General features: G+C 44.4%; 1 protein-coding gene and 1 long non-coding RNA gene across 3 annotated transcripts in view; one reads left to right on the forward strand and one right to left on the reverse strand.

The window, feature by feature from the left end:
* Positions 1-23,938, reverse strand: part of LOC310759499 (uncharacterized protein) — a 402,944-nt gene that overhangs the window by 217,118 nt on the left and 161,888 nt on the right. The gene's annotated exons all lie outside the window — the stretch shown is intronic.
* Positions 1-23,938, forward strand: part of LOC310759521 — an 856,102-nt gene that overhangs the window by 18,012 nt on the left and 814,152 nt on the right. Inside the window, exon 1 of one of the 2 annotated variants that reach the window (XR_014546373.1) lies at positions 17,442-17,505. The exons of the other annotated variant lie outside the window; for it this stretch is intronic. This is a non-coding gene — a long non-coding RNA (uncharacterized lncRNA). Of the gene's footprint in view, positions 1-17,441; positions 17,506-23,938 lie in introns of those variants that run through there. 2 annotated transcript variants of the gene reach the window in all.

The raw sequence follows: 23,938 nt of genomic DNA on the forward strand, positions 1-23,938 counted from the left end.
GACCAGAGCACGCCAGGCACTCCTGTCTTCCACTGCCTCCCGCAGTTTGCTCAAACTCATGTTAGTAGCTTCGAGAACACTATCCAACCATCTCGTCCTCTGTCGTCCCCTTCTCCTTGCGCCCTCCGTCTTTCCCAACATCAGGGTCTTTCCCAGGGAGTCTTCTCTTCTCATGAGGTGGCCAAAGTATTGGAGCCTCAGCTTCAGGATCTGTCCTTCCAGTGAGCACTCAGGGCTGATTTCCTAAAGAATGGATAGGTTTGATCTTCTTGCAGTCCATGGGACTCTCAAGAGTCTCCTCCAGCACCATAATTCAAAAGCATCAATTCTTTGGCGATCAGCCTTCTTTATGGTCCAGCTCTCACTTCCATACATCACTACTGGGAAAACCCTAGCTTTAACTATGCGGACTAGGGTACCACTTTAAACAATCATGTCTTTTCTCCCAAGAATTTTGAGAGCTGTACTTTGTTAAAGGTGCTGAGAGTTGTTAGGAGACCCCCATTTCCCCCACATAGCTCCAGTTCCTGGACTGGTTTAACAATCCCTCTTCACAGGGAATCTGGGAATGGTAGCTTTGTGAGGGGAATAGGGTCTCTCCCGCCAGTGGCGTAGCGTGGGGGTGCAGGGGGGCCGGCCGCACCGGGCGCAACATCTGGGGGTTAGGGTTAGGGGGCGCAAATCCACGGGTTAGGGGGCGCAAATCCACGGGTTAGGGGTGCAAATTACTTGCCTTGCCCCGGGTTCTGACAACCCACACTACGCCACTGTCTCCCGCAACAGCTCTCAGCAGCCTTAGCAAAATGCAGCTCCCAGCAGTGGCGTAGCGTGGGGGGTGCAGGGGGGACCGGCCGCACCGGGCGCAACATCTGGGGAGGGGGGAAGAGACTCGAGTGCTAAAATCCACGGGTTAGTGGGCGCAAATTACTTGCCTTGCCCCGGGTGCTGACAACCCACGCTATGCCACTGGCTCCCAGAATTCTTTAGGAGGTAAGCCATGATGGTTTAAAGGGGGCATCATAGTGCTTTAAATGTATGGTTATGAATGTTTCCTTAAGGTCAGTGAAAAAGAGGAGGATTGGTTTGAGAAGGTTTGAACAATTTGGGGTAATTAAAATGTTAAAAGTTAAACAAACCTTGTGGAAGGAGGAGTATATAGAAGTGTACATATGGTTGATTTGAATATGTTATTATTGAATATGTATATTATTGAATATTGTATACCCAATGTATCAGCAGCCTGGGGGTTTCACTATTTGTGTTTTAGTGGTTGGTAAAAAATAAAATATTTTTAAAAATGAATGTTTCCTTAAATCTCAGTGCAATGATTGAATCAGACATTCGGTGGTACGCTGACCCAATCCCACCCCTTTATACCCCATTCTCTCCCCACATGAAGAAATAAAGAAGAAAAATGGACTGTCATAAACTGATGAGCAGCAGGACACAGCTCAACCATAAGCAAATGCCTTGCATGCAACAACTGACCAGGTTCAGTCCCTGGTACTTCCCAATTGCAGAATGTTAAGCAGCAAAGATCTCCTCTGAAGACCCTGTGGAGATATTGGAAATCAGAGTACACAGAGGAGCAGGTTAGATGGACCAACAGTCACAGCCAAGATGGAAACAACATATGTTCAAGTGATGCTCAGCTCGACCTTCTATTCAGCTTTTTATTCTACATTTTTTTTAAAACCCTTGTTATTTCAGAAACATTAATATTAACACTGCAGTAATGAACCAGTATCAAACTCTGGAGTACCACTGTGTTTTTCTGCTTCTCTGTTATGGCGATGACTGCTCATCTGTAATAACAATTTCCTTTCTCTTCAGTTATGGGAAAAGCTACTGAAAGACATTAACTCTTCTGCGAAGGAATAAGGAAGAGTAAAAAGGAGCATACTGTGCCCATAAAACTCCTTCATATGGCCCTCTGAACATTTTTCACTCCTCCCCTGTGCTCAGTCATGAAGGCGATGCCAATGTTTCTGGGCAGTCCACCAGAACCGTTGTGGAAATTGTCCCAGCCAAAAGGACGTAGAAGAATTCTGTCTCCCCCCACCCCAGCACTAGGTCGCTGCCATTATTTTCCTGGTTTTAGTGTTCAGGTCATCACATCTGGAAAAATCCTAGCCTCACCAGAGAAATGATCCTTACCTCAATGAGAACTGATATGCTGCCTTGTAAGTTAAGATCAGAATTTATATATTACAGTCATAACATCTCATTGTAGACTACAGGCCAAAGGTATCCTTCCCAACAAAGGCTGAAGAAACAAGAACATGAAAAAGAAAGTCGCTGAGGGGAAGATGACTAGGAGGAAATGGATAAATCTATTCACCCCACCCCACAACTATCCCCTATGAAGCAGTTTTCTTTAAAGACGCCTACTTCTGATTTTGAATCCTAGCTAGTGGGAGGAGAGGAGGTAGAGACCCTTAATAGCCAAGGGTGTGCACTGGGGAAGGAGGGAGATTATTGGGTTGTTCTTGTTCTTATTTTTATTATGAATTTTTCATTTTTATATTGTGATTTTATGTTGTGAACTGCCTTGAGACCTTTGGTTATAGGGTGGTATTCAAATTTAATAAACGATAAAAAGATAAACACTCCTTAAGCTAACAGCTCTCCCATCAACCAGGCCACGAATGGTCACGAATGGCAGTGATAAGACAGCAAGCTCCTAATTAAATGCTACTGGAGTGAGGAGGAATTAAAGAACCTCTTAATGAGGGTGAAAGAGGAGAGCGCACAATATGGTCTGAAGCTCAACATAAAAAAAACTAAGATCATGGCCACTGGGCCCATCACCTCCTGGCAAATAGAAGGGGAAGAAATGGAGGCAGTGAGAGATTTAACTGTCATGGGTTCCATGATCACTGCAGATGGTGACAGCTGTCATGAAATTAAAAGACGTCTGCTTCTTGGGAGAAAAGCGATTACAAACCTAGACAGCATCTTAAAACGCAGAGACATCACCATGCCGACAAAGGTCCATATAGTTAAAGCTATGGTTTTCCCAGTAGTGATGTATGGAAGTGACAGCTGGACCATAAAGAAGGCTGGTCGTCGAAGAATTGATGCTTTTGAGTTATGGTACTGGAGGAGACTCTTGAGAGTACCATGGACTGCAAGAAGATCAAACCTATCCATTCTGAAGGAAATCAGCCCTGAGTGCTCACTGGAAGGACAGATCTTGAAGCTGGGGCTCCAATACTTTGGCCACCTCATGAGAAGAGAAGACTCCCTGGAAAAGACCCTGATGTTGGGAAAGATGGAGGGCACAAGGAGAAGGGGACGACAGAGGACAAGATGGTTGGATAGTGTTCTCGAAGCTACTAACATGAGTTTGAGCAAACTGTGGGAGGCAGTGGAAGACAGGAATGCCTGGCGTGCTCTGGTCCATGGGGTCATGAAGAGTCGGACACGACTAAACGACTAAACAACAACAACAACAACATAAATATCCTCACCTCGCACCAAAATGATCTTATCACTGGCAGTTAATCAACATATGTACTAAGTTCGCATTTTGTACTAAGTTCACATCTCCAGCAGTCTGCACTTGTTATTTTCTTCTGGTATCGTTTTGCTGGAGTCCATCCTGGTTTGCAAACTCTATCTCGGTCTAAGAACAGAATCTGAACTGTGGAAGGGCATCGGCAGTGGGAGTCCTCATTAGGGAAAGCGTGCCTCAGTTTAAGAACAATTTCAGTTTAAGAGCAGACTTCCGGAACGGATTAAGTTCGTAAACCGAGGTACCACTGTCTGTTCAAATATTTCTTGCTGTCCGATTTCTGTGATTGTTCACTGAACTTTCTGGTCACACCTTGTATTTTAATGCATCCATCCCCAACGTGATGCCCTCCAGATGTTTGGGACTCCACCCCCAGCAGTCCCAGCTAGTGTGTTTTGGACCAGGCTCTTATAAGGAGAGGCTGCTGCAATGCAATCAGAAGTATTTCTTAGAAGGTTCTTCCTTAGAAAGATCTCCAAAAAATAAATATCCATTCACAGGAAAGGGCATGAACTTTATACAGTTCCAAAACCACACAAACTGCTTTCCAGACTTCATTAAAGATTTGTTATTACGACCATTACACAGCCCTTGTCATGAAAGGGCACAGCAACCATTAGCTAATCTCTACAGCAAGCTACAATAGGAAAGTGCTCATAGGTCCCTACTTCAGAGAGTAAAGCAAGGTTGAAATCCCCACTTAAGGCCACAGGAAATTATCTCTCTATTCAATTACAGTTCGGGTCTTTGTTCTTAGTCAGTGGCTCTCAAACTGTAGGTCACATACTCCTCCTGAAACAAATCTGAAGGTACCGTATTTTTCACTCTATAAGACGCACCAGACCACAAGACGCACCTAGTTTTTGGAGGAGGAAAACAAGAAAAAAAATATTCTGAATCTCAGAAGCCAGAACAGCAAGAGGGATCGCTGCGCAGTGAAAGCAGCAATCCCTCTTGCTGTTCTGGCTTCTGGGATAGCTGTGCAGCCTGCATTCGCTCCATAAGATGCACACACATTTCCCCTTACTTTTCAGAAGGGAAAAAGTGAGTCTTATAGAGCAAAAAATACGGTATTTCCACGGTCCCACAACCCAGCCTTAAATAAATGCCCAGTTGTGCATTTGATGAGCAACCCCCTCTAGATACGTACTTTCCCACAAAACTGTAGTATTGCTTTTGCAAGTAAGCGATGGAGCTGATGTGGTCAATAGCACCTAGGATTCTAGATTAGAAGACTTCTGCCTGCCATGCTTGCTTTCTATGTACAGAACTTTTTTTTTTTAATTGCTAGGCTTTAAACATTTCTGAACTGAATTACTGGCAACCTGACTATTGAAGAGTCCCTATATCAGAACAGTATCATGATAGTTTGGTCAAGCACGTGCAATGCCGCAAGTTGTAGGAACTTCAGATATGTCTAAATAACAAGTGTGTCGCTTTGATGAATGCTTGCTAGGGATCTTTGAAATACTTTCTTTAGATAATCAGTGTAGCATAAGCTTCCGGAGGTCATAGGTGCTTGGAGCAAGAGATTGCAATTGCCAATAAGAAAGGGGAAGAACTCTTGAAATTCCTTAACATCTTTTGCAGTTGCACAGAAAGATCTCATGGCCAAGTTCAAAAGCTGATAGCAAAGCTAATCTATTGCCAAATTTTGAGTGGTACCAGCTAACTCAAAAATTAAGTGTGGTCGGGAGATCAGGCTGGGGTGCAAAGTTCAGTGATACTCCATGGTGGACATGAACCAATAATTTAATCATATTGTATTGCGTAACCTTATGTGGCTTAGATGGGTGGAAGCAGTACATTTGGGAAATAAAAGATGGTGAATATGACTGACATGGTATCCTCTGTTTGAATGCCAATTAAGGGGAGAAATCCCCTCCTAGAATGTGAATGTGTGTGTGTGTATTAAATGTAATAGCGTTCTTTTCCATAACAAGGTATACCTTTGAAATAAATGTATTAAGCATGTGTTAAACATTTCAAGTGTTTACTGGATCTTTAAGGCAAATGATCCTTAATCCTCCCACGAAATCTAGAATCTCACCCTGGAGAAGTGGTCCTGAAGGAACCACCGGCCACAGAACTGTTATAATTATTAAGAATTATTAATTAGCAAAAATCAGGGATAAAGGCCTGTATTTATCCTTCAAAGTGCAGGACTGTGTTTGTTTGTTTGTTGGTTTGTGTATGTGTGTGTGTTTATCTGTAGATTACAGGATGAAAAACAACCTAATGCTGGAATATCATCCTGTAAAAACAGAACTCAAAATGGCATTTCTCCAGCCAGGAAAGAGCAATACAAACAGGAAGAAACATGCGCTGAGAAATTGATACTTTTTTTTTTTGAACCAAGTTTAAATAGAATAATTAAATTTACCATAATCAGTAAAATGTGTGACTCAGATTTATTGGAGCAGCTATTTCCCATTGCATAATTTCCCTTGTGGACTTTCAGTTTTAATTTAAAAAAGGGTGAACACATAGTTTTATATATGCCAGCATGTGTGTGAGGTTAAAGAAAGCATAAGACTACAGGGGAAATCAAAGCCTGGTTTACCACTGGTCTGACACAAAACACAAGGACTGGGTATGTTCTGCAACCATAATAAAATCACAGAGCACTCTGAGGAGCAAGTTGAATCACAGGAACAGTAATAAGGTAATCCAAGCCACTCAGAGGTTCAAATTCAGTGCAAACTGGGGACAACCTAGAGGTGGATTGTCACTGGCTGATGCTACCATATACCCAGTGGCATAGCATAGGTTTCCGGTGCCCGGGGTGAGGTAAGTGTTGCTCCCCGCCCCCGGACTGGACAGCTAGGGTGGGGACTCGTGCAAGGGGGTGCATGTGAAGGGTGAACAGAACCTGCTTCCAACACGCTCCTTGCCCGCTATCTCCAACCATCTGCCCACTAGACCAACCCGCCTGCCACCGCAACTCAGCTGCCAGGGCGCCTTTTGTGGGGGGCGCCTGGTTGCATGGCCCCTGCAAAACATGTGCCCTCTCATGCAATGTTCTGCAAATGCATTAGGGGCGGGGAATCCGTGGCCCTCCAGATGTTGTTGGGCTCCCACTCCCCAAATCCTTGACCACTGGCTTTGCTGGGCAACATCTGGGAGCCCGCAGTTTCCCCACCCTGATATACATACTTTGTACGCCCTGGAGCCACAGCTGGGATAGGATGCCAACCCGGTTGTCCGCCAGTGGGTATCATCTGGAAGCACACATTTAAAGCAGGGTTAGGGAACCAATGGCTCTCCAGATGTTCTTGCACTCCAGCTCCTATCTGCCCAGGGCAGAAGGGTCTGTGGTCAGGGGTGATGGGAGTTGTAGTCCAGCAACATCTGTGGAGTGACCCTTGATAGAGGCAGCCACACTAGGGAGGATTCCCCCACAGCTGTGCAGTGGGGAGGACGGTTTGTCCCTGGGGTCTGCTTAATCCCCTCCTCCATATCTGAGATCTGAGTGATAATCATGGGCTGGGACTTCCTGTCAAGTCCTGCTATGCCCTTCTTTCATAAGCAGATTTTAAATTAAAACATTCTTCTCTCACAGTCACCTTGCCATATATTTATATTTATATTTATTTATCATCATCATCATCATCAAAGTTTGGACCTGGGATTTTCCCTATATTTCCCCTTCCTTTTGTCCTTTCTCTTCTTTCTAAGATCAGATTAACTCTTTTGCATTGCCATATAGTTCAGACATCTCAGACATAATCATTGCTTTATTTTTGAGGTGGGGGTGCCCACCTTGGTGGCATCCGTACCACGCTCTAACCAACTGAGCTATCCAGGCTGTTGAAAGCAAAAGAGAAGTATTTTTGGGGTCTTGTAGTGGAATGGTAAGTGACATATTCTCAGAGTCCTGTAATGATTTCATGCTCTTTACTGCAGCTTGCAAAACAGTGATTTGATTGCCCCCCAAACCTCAGGCTTTTATATACATTATTTACACAAGGAGTCCCATCTGATTGGCTGATTCTGCTTTCCTCCTGGAGCCCAATTGGTCTTTTCCTGCAGGCCAATCAGTTGTTGCATTCTATGATGCTACCAGCCTAATAGGCTGATTAACTTCCTCCTGGAGCCTGATTGGTCTTCTCCTGCAAGCCAATCAGTTGTTGCATTCTAGGATCCTACTTGCCTATTGTTCTAGGATCCAAGCTTAGTACATAACAGTAAGGGGACCAGCAAGTGGGGTTATGATCTGAGCAAGAGTTTGATACTGACTACTGTGTTGAAGGCTGAAGTCAAACACTGGAGACAGTCCTCAGTTACTTGATTGCTATACTTTGGCCTGCTCACTGTTTAGGTGTTTTGTTTTTCTGCTTTATATTGTTTGGATGATTGACTCGCTGTATTTATTTTACTTCTGTTGCCCCCAAATAGCATGCATTGCTATTTAAAGGTAATCCCTTTAAAGATTTAAAGGCAATACCTTAAACTGGGTTAGATGATCTGTTCTAGTCAATTAATGAATATTAGTCATCTACCCATTGCCTTAAACATCATGATAATTATCATGTTATCATTAATATAGCTCACCCTTCCATACCCTCCAACATCTCTCCGATCAAAATAGGGACATCCTATTCTACATCAGAAAGCTTCTCCCGTCTTTGATCTCACTGCACACATATACATAATATACACATATACATCTATCGCCTTGAGTCAATTGCAACCTCTCAGGGTTGTTGTAAAGGAAAAATGTGCAAGAGGAGGGATCGTGTACGAAACCTTCAACAAATAAATGCAATAAAATAAAATATTGAGCTGTAAATTGCCTTGAGTCCCTGTCCAGGGAAAAGGCAGGATTAAATTAGTAGTAGTAGTAGTAGTAGTAGTAGTAGTAGTAATAATAATAATAATAATAATAATAATAATAATAATAATAATGTGAGAATGATCAGGAACATACCAGAGAGTAAACACTATTGAACTCTGTGGGACTCACGTCTGAGTAAAAATGCTTAGGATTGCAGTGCAAGGCTGCACAGTCTTTACCCAGTTACCTGGGAGTAAGCTCCATTGAATATAGTGGGACTTACTTATCAGGAGACAGCGTAAGGCTCATTTTACACTAAAGGAATAAGCACTCCATGGTTGGCTGCTGAAGCATTTGAAGTGGATTGGTGACATTTTCCTTCAAAATTATAGGAACGGCTTCCTAAGCCAGCTTTACCATTTCCTTCATTTGGTGCAGGAATTTTATTTTCCGTATAAACGGGATTCCATTTTTGCATCTACACACACACATACACATACACACACACACACCACTTTTAATTGTTCTCTGAGACATGTAGGGGAGGGGGGGGAAAGGGGGTTATTCTGGGATCAAATCAGAAACAGGGACAGCTTCTGTAATTCTGGGACTGTCCCTGGAAAATAGGGAGAGTATACACTTGTCACATTGCTTTCGTGTTGCAGGACTCAAGATAGCTGTATTATTTCAACCCATTTTTGATGCAGCTCCATTAGTCTGCAGCTTTAACTATGACCTTGGACAGTGGAACTGCTACACTAAATTTAACTAAATTCTGGAGAAACTGATTTCTAGGTTGTGAAATATCCTCCACCCACCCACCCTGCTTTATCCTCCCATACTATATTTTTGTACACTGAATCTAGTATGTTAGCAGGACTGTTTATAGCCCAGTTGTGGTTGAATGTATTACAGTCCAAGTTGAAGAGGTCTTAAGGACAATTTGTCCATTGCCCTCGACCCATCTGGGTGGATGTTTCCTTCTTGGATTAATTTGTACCACGCTGTTCCTTCACTTGACCATATTCTAGCCTCACCGATTTCCCTCCATGGCAGCTACAGTGACATCTGTTTACTTACTTGGGAACTCATGGAACTGATATATTGGCGCTAGTCACAAATCAGTAGAATTCTTTCCAGATGCAGATGTCTTTCAGTATTCAAACAACAAGCCAAAAATCACTAAACTGTTTTGGCTATTTTGTCTCTTTACTGGTATCTCTCTCAGATGATGTAAACACAATTACCGGGGCAATGACCAGAACACTTAAGACATGTTGCTGAAGTTTAGCCTGGGGTGGAAGGGATCAAGTTGACAGCTCCCTTTACAGAGCCCAAGCCAAATCCTGACAGCCCATAAAGGAAAGTAAAAGAAAAATTGACTGATGTTAAAAGCAAGCAGGTGTTTCTTTCAGTCATCTCCGAGTCAAGCCAAGAGGCTTTCTGAACTTTGGTTGGCACAGAATATACAAGGGTGCTTCCAGATTTTACAGATGGCAACATCCCAAGCAGCAAGTGCTCTTTCCTGTTATGTTTTTCAAGGACCAATACAGATGCTCAGCTCTATTGTACGTTCCCATCAGAAGAGGGTAAAAATTAAGCAAGTTGCAGGCAGCCCATGTTCTCCAATGTAAAAGATAAAGGGACCCCTGACCATTAGGTCCAGTCGTGGCCGACTCCGGGGTTGCGGCACTCATCTCGCTTTATTGGCCGAGGGAGCCGGCGTACAGCTTCCGGGTCATGTGGCCAGCATGACTAAGCCGCTTCTGGTGAACCAGAGCAGCGCACGGAAATGCTGTTTACCTTCCCGCCAGAGTGGTACCTATTTAACTACTTGCACTTTGATGTGCTTTCGAACTGCTAGGTGGGCAGGAGCAGGGACTAAGCAACGGGAGCTCAGCCTGTTGTGGGGATTCGAACCGCCGACCTTCTGATTGGCAAGTCCTAGGCTCTGTGGTTTAACCCACAGTGCCACCCGCGTCCCGTTCTCCAATGTAAGATGTTCTGTCATCTCTCATGAAATACTGCATTTGATGCATTTCCTTCCAAACCAGCTTCAAGCTGAATTGAGTAAAAGACCTAATTGGCTGCATTTTAAGTGGTGATGCACACCCAGCTTAAGGCTTTGCCCTACAGTAGGCATCAGTCAGTAGGATGTGGGTGGTGCTGTGGGTTAAACCACAGAGCCTAGGACTTGCCGATCAGAAGGTCGGCAGTTGGAATCCCCGCGATGGGGTGAGTTCCCGTTGCTCGGTCCCTGCTCCTGCGAACGTAGCATTTCGAAAGCACGTCAAAGTGCAAGTAGATAAATAGGTACCACTCTGGCGGGAAGGTAAACGGCGTTTCCGTGTGCTGCTCTGGTTCACCAGAAGTGGCTTAGTCCTGCTGGCCACATGACCCGGAAGCTGTACGCCGGCTCCCTCGGCCAATAAAGCGAGATGAGCGCTGCAACCCCAGAGTCGGTCACAACTGGACCTAATGATCATGGGTCCCTTTACCTTTACCTAAGCATCAGTCAAGCTTTGATTTGTCACTCTGAGACACAAGATTCAACCACAATCTGCCTACACCATTTGCTGCATTGCAGAATGCCATACAGAACTACCTCCCCAAAGCCTACGCTCGTGAGGACGCTATGGGGATAGGAAATGTTGCTTGCTTGCATCCATTTATCCTTTCAGCTTTGCTGAAACAGTGGGCACGGAGCCAATGTGCTCATGGTGAAGCAGATGTTTGACTGCCTTACAGCTGTGAAACTAGGCCACGTTTACTATGCCATTGCTCAGTCCACTTTCTTGCCATCTTTTTGCAATGGTGGTGTCATTTTGGGATTGAGTTTAGAGTTATGTTTCTGGGGTTGCAATCGTTATGACCACACATTTGCTCAAAAACCACATTTTCACACCACTTGGATAAGAGAAGGAGTCTAGTCCATGCTGTGCACCTATTTTGCACCAGCCAGGGAATTCCAAGCTTCAACATCAGCTGTGATCCAGTGCTCTGTCATTAATCTCAAACAAATCCCACTTTCCCAGGCATGAACCAGCATTGCCAATTAGTTGAAAGGGCACTAGGCCAATTCATACAAGACATAAGCAATCTGTACTTTGTGCATGAACAAAATTGTTAGACCCGCCCTCCAAAACACACACACAGAGAGAGAGAGAGAGAGAGAGAGAGAGAGAGAGAGAGAGAGAGAAGTAGAAAAATCCAGAGGGGCTGTTGTGGCAGCTGCAGGAAATCACAAAATGAAAACTCACAGGTACTACCATCTATTTATTGGCAAACTATGTGCCATACATTTTTCGAGCTGCTGCTGTTCCTCACGGACAGAGCAACATATGGGAAAACATTTCACCCCAAATTCATTTATTTATTTCACAAGGATTTCTATGCTGCTTTAATCAACCAAACCCTCTAAGCAGTTTACAATAAAGCAACAGAAAAATGTTCATTAAATTACAGGTAGAATCAATTAAAAACAAATTTACCTTACGTTTGTCAAAATGCTGTGCAATCACTGTATCAAGAGTGTAGTCTTCCCCATCCCAGGAAACCATTTCACAAAGCTTGGAGTGAATATGGGTAACAGTTTCTCCCAGTGCTTTTTTCTGGGGGGGGGGGTACAGGGGTACGCATACCCCTAAACATTTCATGAATCTAAGTTTGGCCTCATTGAGGGGCAGTATTTCAATACTAGTAGGAAAATGAGAGTACACCTAAACATTTTTTAAATAGAAAAAAAAGCATTGGTCTGTCCAATACCTCAGTAGCTTTAGAATAAATGTTGGCTAGGACCAGTACTGGTGTAAGAAAATTCTACTGAAATCTAGACATCTCTAGTGAATTTCCTGAAGTCACCTACCAGACACAGTGGAGCCATTTTGCAGTACTTTCCCTTCATACTTAGCTCCTCGCCACAGAGATAACACCATTTCCTTGTCACCTAATTAAAGGGGAAACCCCACATTACACATGTCTTGTTCATCTTTGAGCACCAGGGAGAAAATGTTGTCTACATGGGTGTATCCAGGAAGCAAGGAGAGCAGTCACAAAGCGGCGCTGATGTGTAATTGAAACCAGCTCAAACAATGCTGGGCATCTAGTAAATGCATTCTGTTCTCAAGTTGCTATTAGTGAGATGAGGCTATCTTTGCAATAACATCGAATGGAAAACTCAAAGGTCATGATCTAATATGAGAACATAAACACAGTTTTACATGCGTATATAAAAAAATATATCTATGAGCAAAAGGGACATCTGCAGGAAAAGACAGAACCAAATTCCTCCCCCCGCTCCCCGCACTGCCATTTTGGGATTTGTGGTCCGAAGTAAAGGAGGTTGGCAGGAGTCCCCCTTATTACGTTTTCATTTAATGAAATCATGCGGCTGTAAATCAAATAGGAATAGGAATAACCAAAGTCACCACATCCTCCAAGAAAGCTCATATTGACTCTTGACTAGAACTGCTTCAGTGATGAATTATCAGTTGTCAAGTATAAAAAGGTCACCCACACTTGTCCAGCTTTTCCTTAGCCACAAACTTCCTCAATTCCAAAATCTAATCTAATGCCAGCTGGAAAACGATCATTTCATTCTACAAATCATGGCTAAAAAAACCCCCCAACACCTACTTCTTTTGCTAAAATACCTGCACATTATCTAAAACTAGTTGTGCTTATTAAGAAAGGTTCCGGCTGCTGACAAACATAAGGAAAGGAAAGGCAACCGTCCCAAACACTTGTTGTGAATGAGTACAGCAAAGAACCATGGGGGAAATGAGGCAAGATACACTGCTTGGAGTCCGATTAATTCACCCATTAAAGACTGATTCAAAGGAGGTCCACTTGACGTCCAACATTCATCAGTTTAAAAGACCAGTAGCTAACTGGGGAGGTGTTCATGATTCCCCAGCATGCTCCCCATGACATAATGGGGGTGTGAGCGTGTGCAGAAAGGATTAGAAGCTGATGAGCTTGCCTCACTTCTCCCAGCATGGATGGGTTTGTCATAGGAGGCAATAGTGGCAGGGACAGTCCAGGATATACCGTATTTTTTGCTCCACAAGACACACTTTTCCCCTCTTAAAATCTAAGGGAAAATGTCTGTGTGTCTTATGGAGCGAATGTGTGGTCCCTGGGGCTGGGGCTGGGGCTGGGGGAAATCCAGGGGGAAACCCGGGCTTCCCCTGCCAGCCCCACAAGCTCTGGGCTGCCCTTCTCCCTCCTCGGGGAAAAGCCCCCAAGAGCCATACACACGCTCCATGTGGCTCATGAAAGGGAGCGCTGAGCAGAGCCTGGGATGCATACAGGCTCTGCTCAGCACTCCCTTTAAATAATTTTTTCCCCCTTGAATTCCCCCCCCCCCAAAAAAAGTAGGTGCGCCTTATGGTCAGGTGCACCTTATGGAGCGAAAAATACGGTAGTAAAAATGCACCACAGCCTCAAAGCAGAGCAGGAACGGAGGACCTCAGACCCATGGGATGGATGAAGTACTCTCTCTGTTGGGAGCTGGGACTTTCTATCTCGCCAGCCATACTTTGCACCTTCCTTGAGTGCAAAGGAATCAAAAACGCTCAAGGGAGACTCAGAACTGTGCTCAACAAAGCACAACACCACATGACATTGTAAGGCTCTCTCTTTTGGTTGTGTGTTCTAGGAATTGTCTTGAATGCATAATGATGGAGTGGGGGTTGCCAAAAAAATCTCCCTCCCCACCAGCCCTCCTGGACAGCTTCAAAATCTGACGGGTGGATTGGGTGGGTGTTTTTGCTCTGGCAACACCCCAAGGAATGGCTTTGATTGACTGGGTAAATCACGTGAAGGTAGCTGATGGGTTAGGGAAGTCTCCTCCATACAAAGACAGGCTCCGGAGCATTGAGCGGATGAGACCAATAGAGGGTCCAATGATCAAGAAGGTGGTTTCTGCCCGTGCTATAGAGGGGCAGATGGTGCTTGACAGCCAGGCAAGGTAGCCCATTTAGGAGAAGGAGAACTCTGATCCTAAACCTCTACTGATTTGTGGCTATACTCATCTGTGAGAAAGGGACGTGGGTGGCGCTGTGGGTTAAACCACAGAGCCTAGGACTTGCTGATCAGAAGGTCGGCGGTTCGAATCCCCGCGACGGGGTGAGCTCCCGTTGTTCGGTCCCTGCTCCTGCTAACCTAGCAGTTCGAAAGCACGTCAAAGTGCAAGTAGATAAATAGGTACCACTCCGGCGGGAAGGTAAACGGCATTTCCGTGCGCTGCTCTGGTTTGCCAGAAGTGGCTTAGTCATGCTGGCCACATGACCCGGAAGCTGTACGCCGGCTCCCTCGGCCAATAAAGCGAGATAAGTGCCGCAACCCCAGAGTCGGCCACGACTGGACCTAATGGTCAGGGGTCCCTTTACCTTTACCATCTGTGAGAAAGACTTCAGGAGTATACCTCGAGGAAAAATCCATGCCAGTTGCCTTGAAGGACATCTTCAGGAGAAGACAAGGCTAAGGGGTAAGCCTTACGAATGGCAGATGAAGATGATGGACTTTTCAGAGCTAGCCGACCTGACTGGGATAGTCCGCGATCAGAATGAGGAGTATCAAGAAGAATGGAAGAAATATAATGACTATTTAGCTAAATACATCAAGTTAAATTAATTGGGAAAAGCTTGCAATTACCAGTTAGGCCTAGGACTTAAATAAGTAATGCGAGGAATTACTATGTTTAATGCTGAATTGGGAAGAATGACTGATGTTAAGTGATTAAGTTAAGATTTTAAGAACTTTGATTTGGAAAACCGTTAAAATGATATTCATTGAAATCCAACTAAGGGGATACAAGGAAGTCACTTAACAATGTCAAGAAGATTAGTTCTAATAAGGTTATGGTTTTTGTTTGTCTGTTTATTTGTTAGTGTGTTTTTTAATTTTGTGAAAACCCAATATTTTTTTTGGGGAAAAAAAGGGGTATACCTTACACAGATCCAGAACGGATTCCCTAAGAAGGTTGGATGGTGCCTTGTGTGCCTCCATCTGGCAACTCTTGTAGTCAAGCTGATGCTAAACATACTGCTCTGATTTCCTTTAGAGTTTAGACCACATCAGTGAGGCCAAGAAGGCGGGGGGTCTTTGTCATGTGGACAGCACAGGGCCTCCATACACATTGCCCAGGCTTACATCCTGGGGAGGTCATTTTGGTGCTGCTAATGCAGTGGTTTGACTTCACCCCTTGAGGTGCACTCCATTGTCTCTCAAGACAGGTGGATGCCAACAGCAACAACAACATATCAAGGCAGAGTTAGAATCAGCAACAGAATTGCTCAACAGCTTATAATGAGACCTGCTGAATCAGGCCAAAGGCACAGGTAAAGGTACCCCTGACCGTTAGGTCTAGTCGCGGAAGACTCTGGGGTTGCGGCGCTCATCTCGCTTTACTGGCCGAGGGAGCCAGCATACAGCTTCTGGGTCATGTGACCAGCATGACTAAGCCGCTTCTGGCGAACCAGAGCAGTGCATGGAAACGCTGTTTACCTTCCCGCCAGAGCGGTACCTATTTATTTACAGAGGTACCTCGGGTTAAGTACTTAATTTGTTCCGGAGGTCCGTACTTAACCTGAAACTCTTCTTAACCTGAAGCATCACTTTAGCTAATGGGGCCTCCTGCTGCTGCTGCGCCAACGGAGCACGATTTCTGTTCTCATCCTGAAGCAAAGTTCTTAACCTGAAGCACTATTTCTGGGTTAGCAGAGTCTGTAACCTGAAGCGTATGTAACCTGAAGCATATGTAACCCGAGGTACCACTGTACTTGCACTTGATGTGCTTTCGAACTGCTAGGTGGGCAGGAGCTGGGACCGAACAACGGGAGCTCACCCCGTCGTGGGGATTCAAACTGCCGACCTTCTGATCGGCAAGCCCTAGGCTCTGGTTTAGACCAGAGCGCCTCTAGTCTAAAACCCTGCTTCCCACAGGAACCAAAGAGATGCCCCTGGAAAGCCCATAAGTGAGATATGAAAGCGTTAGAGCTCTTCTGCTATTGGATCCGAGCAACTGATATGCATCCCAAACTTCCTTTCTTACCTGGGGGTAACATTACTAGCCATCATAACTAGTAACCATTATCCTCCAGCAAATCCCCTTTCCCAGAAGATTTAGAAAAAGAAGTGGCAAGGTGGAAAAGATGGGGAGAGACGCATGTTGTGACAAGGTGCAGAATGCTCTCGCGGAGGAGCATGTCATGTCAGTCATGTTTTGTAAATTTCCTAAAGAGGTGCTAGCGTGGTGCAATGCTAAAAGAGGAAGATGAAGTAGATGGCATCATGGTGAGGGCGAGACAAGGGTTTGGTCCAGAGAAGTGGGAAGGGAGGCACACAAGAGTGCCCCATAGTGAAGGCAAAGTGTGTACTTAAGGAGAGAAGCTTGAAATAAGGAAAGGCAAATAGGAGCAGAAAACAGAGGGGGGGAAACAGGAAGCTGAATGTTTCCCATAGCAATAGTAGTACCATCCAGCTTCCCCCACCCCCTGCCTGTGGAGGTCAGATATTCCCTTCTGTGTCGTATTTGGACTAAGATTTGCTTTCCCCTTGCTGGCTGGAATGACCCTCTTTTTCTCACTGTGCATTGTTATGAAGGTTCTCACCTCCCTCAAGAGTCAATTTCAAGGGCATGGGGGGTTCATGGGAGTAGGAGCGGGGAAATCCATGTTGCAGTAGGAAACGTCCCTGTGCAGGGCTTCGGCTGATGGGTCTCATCAGTCGATTTTAAGATCCCCTCCCAGGTCTTAGCTTGTGCACACGCACCAATCACAAATGTCTTATTTGGGTTGGATAATTTTATTTCTGCGTCGATTGGGAGCAAATTTGCTACAAAAGCAGAGGAGCAGTGGAGAATCTGCTATATCAGTGCATGTGACCTCAGAGGTTTCGAATCCCCACTCAGCCAGGAAGCTCATAGGGTGGTGACTTTGGGCAAGGTGCTGCCTCTCAACTTAACCTGCCTGACAGGGATGGTGTGAGGATAAAATTAGAAGGGGAGAACCATGCACCCCATTTTAAGCTCCTTGGAGGAAATTGTTACATTTATTAATGTAGTAAATATGGGACGCGGGTGGCGCTGTGGGTTAAACCACAGAGCCTAGAACTTGCCGATCAGAAGGTCGGTGGTTTGAATCCCCGCAACGGAGTGAGCTCCCATTGCTTGGTCCCTGCTTCTGCCAACCTAGCAGTTCAAAAGCACGTCAAAGTGCAAGTAGTTAAATAGGTACCGCTCTGGCAGGAAGATAAACGGCATTTCTGTGTGCTGCTCTGGTTCGCCAGAAGGGGCTTAGTCATGCTGGCCACATGACCCGGAAGCTGTATGCTGGCTCCCTCGGCCGCAACCCCAGAGTTGGTAACGACTGGACCTAATGGTCAGGGGTCCCTTTACCTTTACTTAATGTAGTAAATATGTAAATAAATGCCTCTTTCTGTCCAATTCTGCACACTCCCTTCTCACTGCTGCACACAACTTGATTTTACTTTGTTGTTGTTGTTTAGTCATTTAGTCGTGTCTGACTCTTTGTGACCCCATGGACCAGAGCACGCCCGGCACTCCTGTCTTCCACTGCCTCCCGCAGTATGGTCAAACTCATGCTGGTAGCTTCGTGAACACTGTTCAACCATCTCGTCCTCTGTCATCCCCTTCTCCTTGTGCCCTCCATCTTTCCCAACATCAGGGTCTTTTCCAGGGAGTCTTCTCTTCTCATGAAGTTACCAAAGTATTGGAGCCTCAGCTTCATGATCTGTCCTTCCAGTGAGCACTCAGGGCTGATTTCCTTAAGAATGGTGTGATCTTCTTGCAGTACATGGGACTCTCAAGAGTATCCTCCAGCACCATAATTCAAAAGCATCAATTCTTCGGCGATCAGCCTTCTTGATGGTCCAGCTCTCACTTCCATACATCACTACTGGGAAAACTATAGCTTTAACTATACGGACCTTTGTTGGTAAGGTGATGTCTCTGCTTTTTAAGAAGCTGTCTAGGTTTGTCATCACTTTTCTCTCAAGAAGCAGGTGTCTTTTAATTTCATGACTGCTGTCACCATCTGCAGCGATCATGGAGCCCAAGAAAGTAAAATCTCTCACTGCCTCCATTTCTTCCCTTTCTATTTGCCAGGAGGTGATGGGCCCAGTGGCCATGATCTTCATTTTTTTGATGCTGAACTTCAGATCATATTTTGCACTCTCCTCTTTCACCCTCATTAAAAGGTTCTTTAATTCCTCCTCACTTTCTGCTTTCAAAGTTGTGTCATCTGCATATCTGAGGTTGTTGATATTTCTTCTGGCAATCTTAATTCTGGCTTGGGATTCACCCAGTCCAGCCTTTTAGCTTCCCGTATTCCCAACCAAGTGATACTGTTTTTGTCATTCTGATTAAGCATTTTGCCAGGAAAGACGAAACATAAGAAATGCAAGGACACATGTAGTGTGACAGTGAAAATCTAACTTTTGCCTGTGTCCCACGCACCCTGCCGCTTCCACTAAAGGTGTTTTTAAAAATAGCTGGGGATTTATGTGCGCCTCAAACCAAACCTGAAAAGTACAAACTCAACACCTTATTTGTGTTGGCTTAGTGAGTGCCAGATTTATTAGCAATTTTTTCAATTTGTTGGTCACTTCACTTTTTCTTCTTCTTCTCCTCCTCCTGAATATCCCCCACCTATTTGATGAGAGGACCGGGCAAAACCATCTGTACAAACAAAGCCTGGAGGGGGGAAAAGTACCTAAAGCCTAGCCAACAGCTGTATGTCTGCTGCAGCAAAGATGTATGACAAAAGATTTCCACTGCTAGCTGTAAAACCACCAAATTCTAATTTGTCATACAAGTTAAGTCTGTTATTTATTATTTGCAGTGCAAGAGAACTCCTAGGAACTACCCAGGGTATGATTGTGTGAGGAAATTGACCCACATGACCTTTGCTCTTGGGCAAATTTGGCCACACGTTGCCCTCACAGAGACTTAATCACACACGTTTTTGTGTGTGCCGTGTACTTGTGCACAGATACCCTCTGAGGTTCAGCTGTTATAAACAGGGATGCTCGAGTGTTTTGAACATCCCTAATCTCAGACCAAGGACTACACACCTGAGCCACACACACCTTCTACCTATCCCAAGAGGTATCCTCAGAAGCTCATCTCAGGCCTGCTATAGACTATGCTCCAGACTGTGCAGCTTTCTGAAAGCAAGGTTAAAGTTGCCTGATAATAAGTGTTGGAAATGTAAAGAGACTGAAGGTACATTCTTTCACCTTTGGTGGACGTGCCCAAGGATTAAGGCTTTCTGGGAAATGATTTATAATGAAATGAAAAAGGTATTTAAATATACCTTCCTGAAGAAACCAGAGGCCTTTCTCCTGGGCATGGTCGGCCAATTGGTGTTAAAGAAGGACAGAACATTTTTTATGTATGCTACAACAGCAGCAAGAATACTCATCGCAAAGTATTGGAAGACAGAAGATCTACCCACCGTGGAAGAATGGCAGATGAAGGTTATAGATTATATGGGACTGGCAGAAATGACCGGCAGAATCCGAGACTAGGGAAAAGAGACGGCGGAAGAAGAATGGAAGAAATTTAAGGACTATCTTAGGAAACATTGTAAAATTATTGAAGGTTAGAACAATGTCGATTCAGAAATTAAGTGGTTATAAGCTGTAATGATTATGTGATCAAGAAAAGAAAGGTTAAAAATTATATAGAAATTAGGGGAAGGATTTGCTGAATTGAATTAATTAGAGATTGGAATACAGAAAGGGGAGGTATGAGGAGGTCGGGAAAGTAAGTTTTATGAATATAAGGGATTGAAATTATACTTGTTGTTGTATGTGTTTTGTATGTATTTTTACTGTTTCTGTTTTTTGTTTTTTTCTATTTTATATAAACTTTTAAAACTTTAATAAATATCTTATAAAAAAAAATAAAGAGGTACTGGATAAAAGAAACCAGTGGTGTGTGGCGAAATTTTTCATAGGGGAAGAGTTAGGGACAGAAGTGCCAGCTTGCAGTGGTCGACACGTGTGATATTGCAATGTCCTGATGCTGTGTGCATGAGGATCACAGCTCCCTCCCTAAGCTGTGCAGAAGTTTCCTAGGCTTTGGGCAGGAGGCACCAGAGGAACATTTAGGAGACTAGCCTGGTCCCCCTAGTCCACTGACTGCACGCCACTGAACAAACTGTCCTGTAGTGTGTCATCAACAGCTGAAAATAAGCCACACTGTCTGTGAAATGGCAGGCATCAAATAGTGCCTCAGTGCATAGCAACATTTGCCTGCAAATGCGTAAGAATGCATAAGAACCAATATACACTCACTATGCTTCTTGAGAGTAGGAGCTAAAAGCTGAAGAATGGCAACTCTAGTATTCCACACACTCCCAGGGTGTGGCCGCTGTCACATGCTGACAGCTTCTAGGAGTCACAGGTGAGAGCTCAGTACAGGATGGGGACCAAAGGTGGACCAGCTACCCTAGAAGGAGTACGATGTGTGTGTGCCCCCCCCAATAAATGAATGACCACCTTCAAAATCAGACTGAATCTGAGCAACATTTTTAGAACCCAGGCGTCAGCAACCTTTTTCAGCCATGGGTCCCTCAGACCATGTGGTGGGCTGAATATATTTTTCTTTTCTTTTCTTTTTATTCAAGTTTTCTTGGTTTACAAAGGTATGTGCAATGTCTCTTTTTTCAAGTTACATTTTCCATAGGTCAGTTTCATTTGTTGAGACATTAGGGTTATATTAGGAAGAAAAAAGGGGAGAAGAGCTGAAGGGGGCCATGGTGGGTGGGGTGGGGTTGGAAGGCGATATTTCTATTTTGCTTAATGTATGTGTGGGTTTTTGTGTCAGCATTGTTTGTGCAGGTTCTCTTTGCTATTCGGCTTGTGTTCCTTTGGTGGTGAGAGAAATTGTGGTTGGCCTAGGGTGCAGTTGCTTGTTTGTGGTTGGCTGTGTTGAACTTTGTTTTCGTGTGTGAGTGGGATGGTGGTGGGTGTTTTTGAATCAGGTTAGCCATATTGATTCATATGCTGTTGGTGGATTCTTGTCGTTGTCATCTTGGGCTGTGTATGTGATGAAGGGGAGCCATACCGGGGTGAAGGTATCATCTTCTATTTGTCCCTGTGTCAGTTTCAGTTTATCGGTTAATTTTTCTAATAGGGGGCCGGACTATATTTTGAAGGGGAAAAAAATGAACAAATTCCTATGTCCCACAAATAACCCAGAGATGCATTTTAAATAAAAGGACACATTCTACTCATGTAAAAACACACGGATTCCTGGACTGATTGAGAAGGCGATTGGGCTGCATCTGGCCCATGGGCCTTAGGTTGCCTACCCCTGTTATAAGCAAAGAACCAGCAACCACATCACAGTGAGCAACTGTTATTTCACCTTCTGGGGATTCTAGCCTAGGTTTCAGCAACCCCGACCATTCCAATGAACACAGAGAATATTGAAAACAACCAGCCAACCCAATAAATAAGACTTCTATATCCTCACTTGCTGCCACCACAGCCTATAAAATGGGCCAATCTGGAGGAAAGACCTAACTCATCCCATACAATGGTAAACCAACTGCACATACCGAAATATTGTACCTCCATTGCACACGCCACCCAATTAAAGTTGGCTGCCTGCTACACACTCAATAGAGAGGCACTTCTGCATTATTCAGCAGCAACTTCAGTACAGTGGTACCTCAGGTTAAGTACTTAATTCATTCTGGAGGTCCGTTCTTAACCTGAAACTGTTCTTAACCTGAAGCACCACTTTAGCTAATGGGGCCTCCTGCTGCTGCCGCGCCGCCAGAGCACAGTTTCTGTTCTCATCCTGAAGCAAAGTTCTTAACCTGAAGCACTATTTCTGGGTTAGCAGAGTCTGTAACCTGAAGCGTATGTAACCTGAGGTACCACTGTAGCTGCTTTGGAGGAACACCTCCAGCCCAAGATCCATTTCTTAACCTGAAACTGTTCTTAACCTGAAGCACTTTAGCTAATGGGGCCTCCTGCTGCCACTGCGCCACCGCTACACGATTTCTGTTCTCATCCTGAAGCAAAGTTCTTAACCTGAGGTAATATTTCTGGGTTAGTGGAGTCTGTAACCTGAAGCGTATGTAACCTGAAGCATATGTAACCTGAGGTACCACTGTATACCAGCGGCCTCCTTCTGAGTAGAAATTAATTTTGTTGTCTCGTCTTTCACCACTCCTGGGGAATTTATGTGGTCTTTTCCTGGATAGCTTCCCTCCTAAGAAAGGAACTTTTACAGCTATTTGGCAGGAATTGATTTAGAAATTCTAAGTTTGAAGAAAGACGCGTGAAAAGCAGGAAGCAGCGCTGGACATGCTGTCATCGTCAGAGCTTGCGTTCCAACCCTATAAGTCAACTGAAGCCGTTGAAAAGGATTCCTCTGAACGTCGTCCCCCTTACAGTTCTGGGGTCAGCAGGAACCTAACCTACTTCAGCAGGCTCTAATGTGCAGTTTCTCAGCTCCTGCAATCCTGCCCCCACCCCCTGCTATATTTTGTGTCATTTTTTTTTTGAGCCAATCAGATCACCAGATCAGGGATAGTCAAACAGGAAAAAAAAACCCTTACCTGTAAATTTCCCAGTCATTAAACATGGGGAAGAATTTGCAGGGATGAGGAACCTGTGACTAGTAGGGTGACACTGGACATCAAAGATAATATGCCACACTTAGCTTTTATTTTCCAGAAACAATAAAGTTGTACGTGGAATGGGTTTCAGTGAAGCAGCTGGGAGTTTCAAGCATCATAAATAGGAAATTGCAAGCTTTTATTACTTTTCCAAGGATCACAAAGGAAAAAGTAAGAGCAGGTGGGGAAGGGGGAAAGAGTACAATTTTCCTTCACCTTTCACGAGTTCTCACATTACCTTTAAGTTATCCTAACCCCCCCCCTTTGGCCGAAGGTCCTTTACCCTCTTCCCAGTGTTTCATGGGGGACAGGGGGCTTTATAGCTTTTCACAACTGCTTAGAAAACAGTTCAGAACTTAAAACCCATGATCACCTCTTCCTTCGCCTCCTGAATTTATTTTAATAGGCGACATTTGAGCTCGGGGGATTGTTTTAAATAACACTGCCTAGTCAAAATGGATCATTTTACTGCAAGCTACCTTCGGGTCAAGGGCATCTTGCAAGACCCCCCCTCACATTTTCATTAGCCACAGATCACATCTCCTTCACTGGTCCATCAATCTGTGCTTGGGCTCCTACATAACCCTTGTAGACTGACCGTGTGATTCATGTGGTGCCATATCAACAGCCTACTCTTCCCTCCCAACGCCATCTCAGCCCTTTGTTTTTGTTTGCTTACATGTTCCATGTTGTACCTCAACTCATAAATCAAACTTGGCTTATTTTTTTACAGACCCACTGAAAGCTTTAAGCCAGTTTCCACTGTTATGAAAGACTCAAACTACTACATATCCTTTAACAGGTGGAAAATGTCTTAAGAGAATGTTGGCTTGGAATGTTTTTCTTACTCAAGACAAAGTAGTACTTATTTATGACTTAATCTAATTCCAAAACAAAGTAACAGTTCCCTGCCTTGAATTATCTCCTTATGATGTTACCTCACCGCCATATGGTTTTATGATTTAAAATGCAAATGGAATA

This window comes from Podarcis filfolensis (genome assembly GCF_964270895.1).
Source record: "Podarcis filfolensis genome assembly, chromosome: 3".
NCBI lineage: Eukaryota > Metazoa > Chordata > Lepidosauria > Squamata > Lacertidae > Podarcis > Podarcis filfolensis.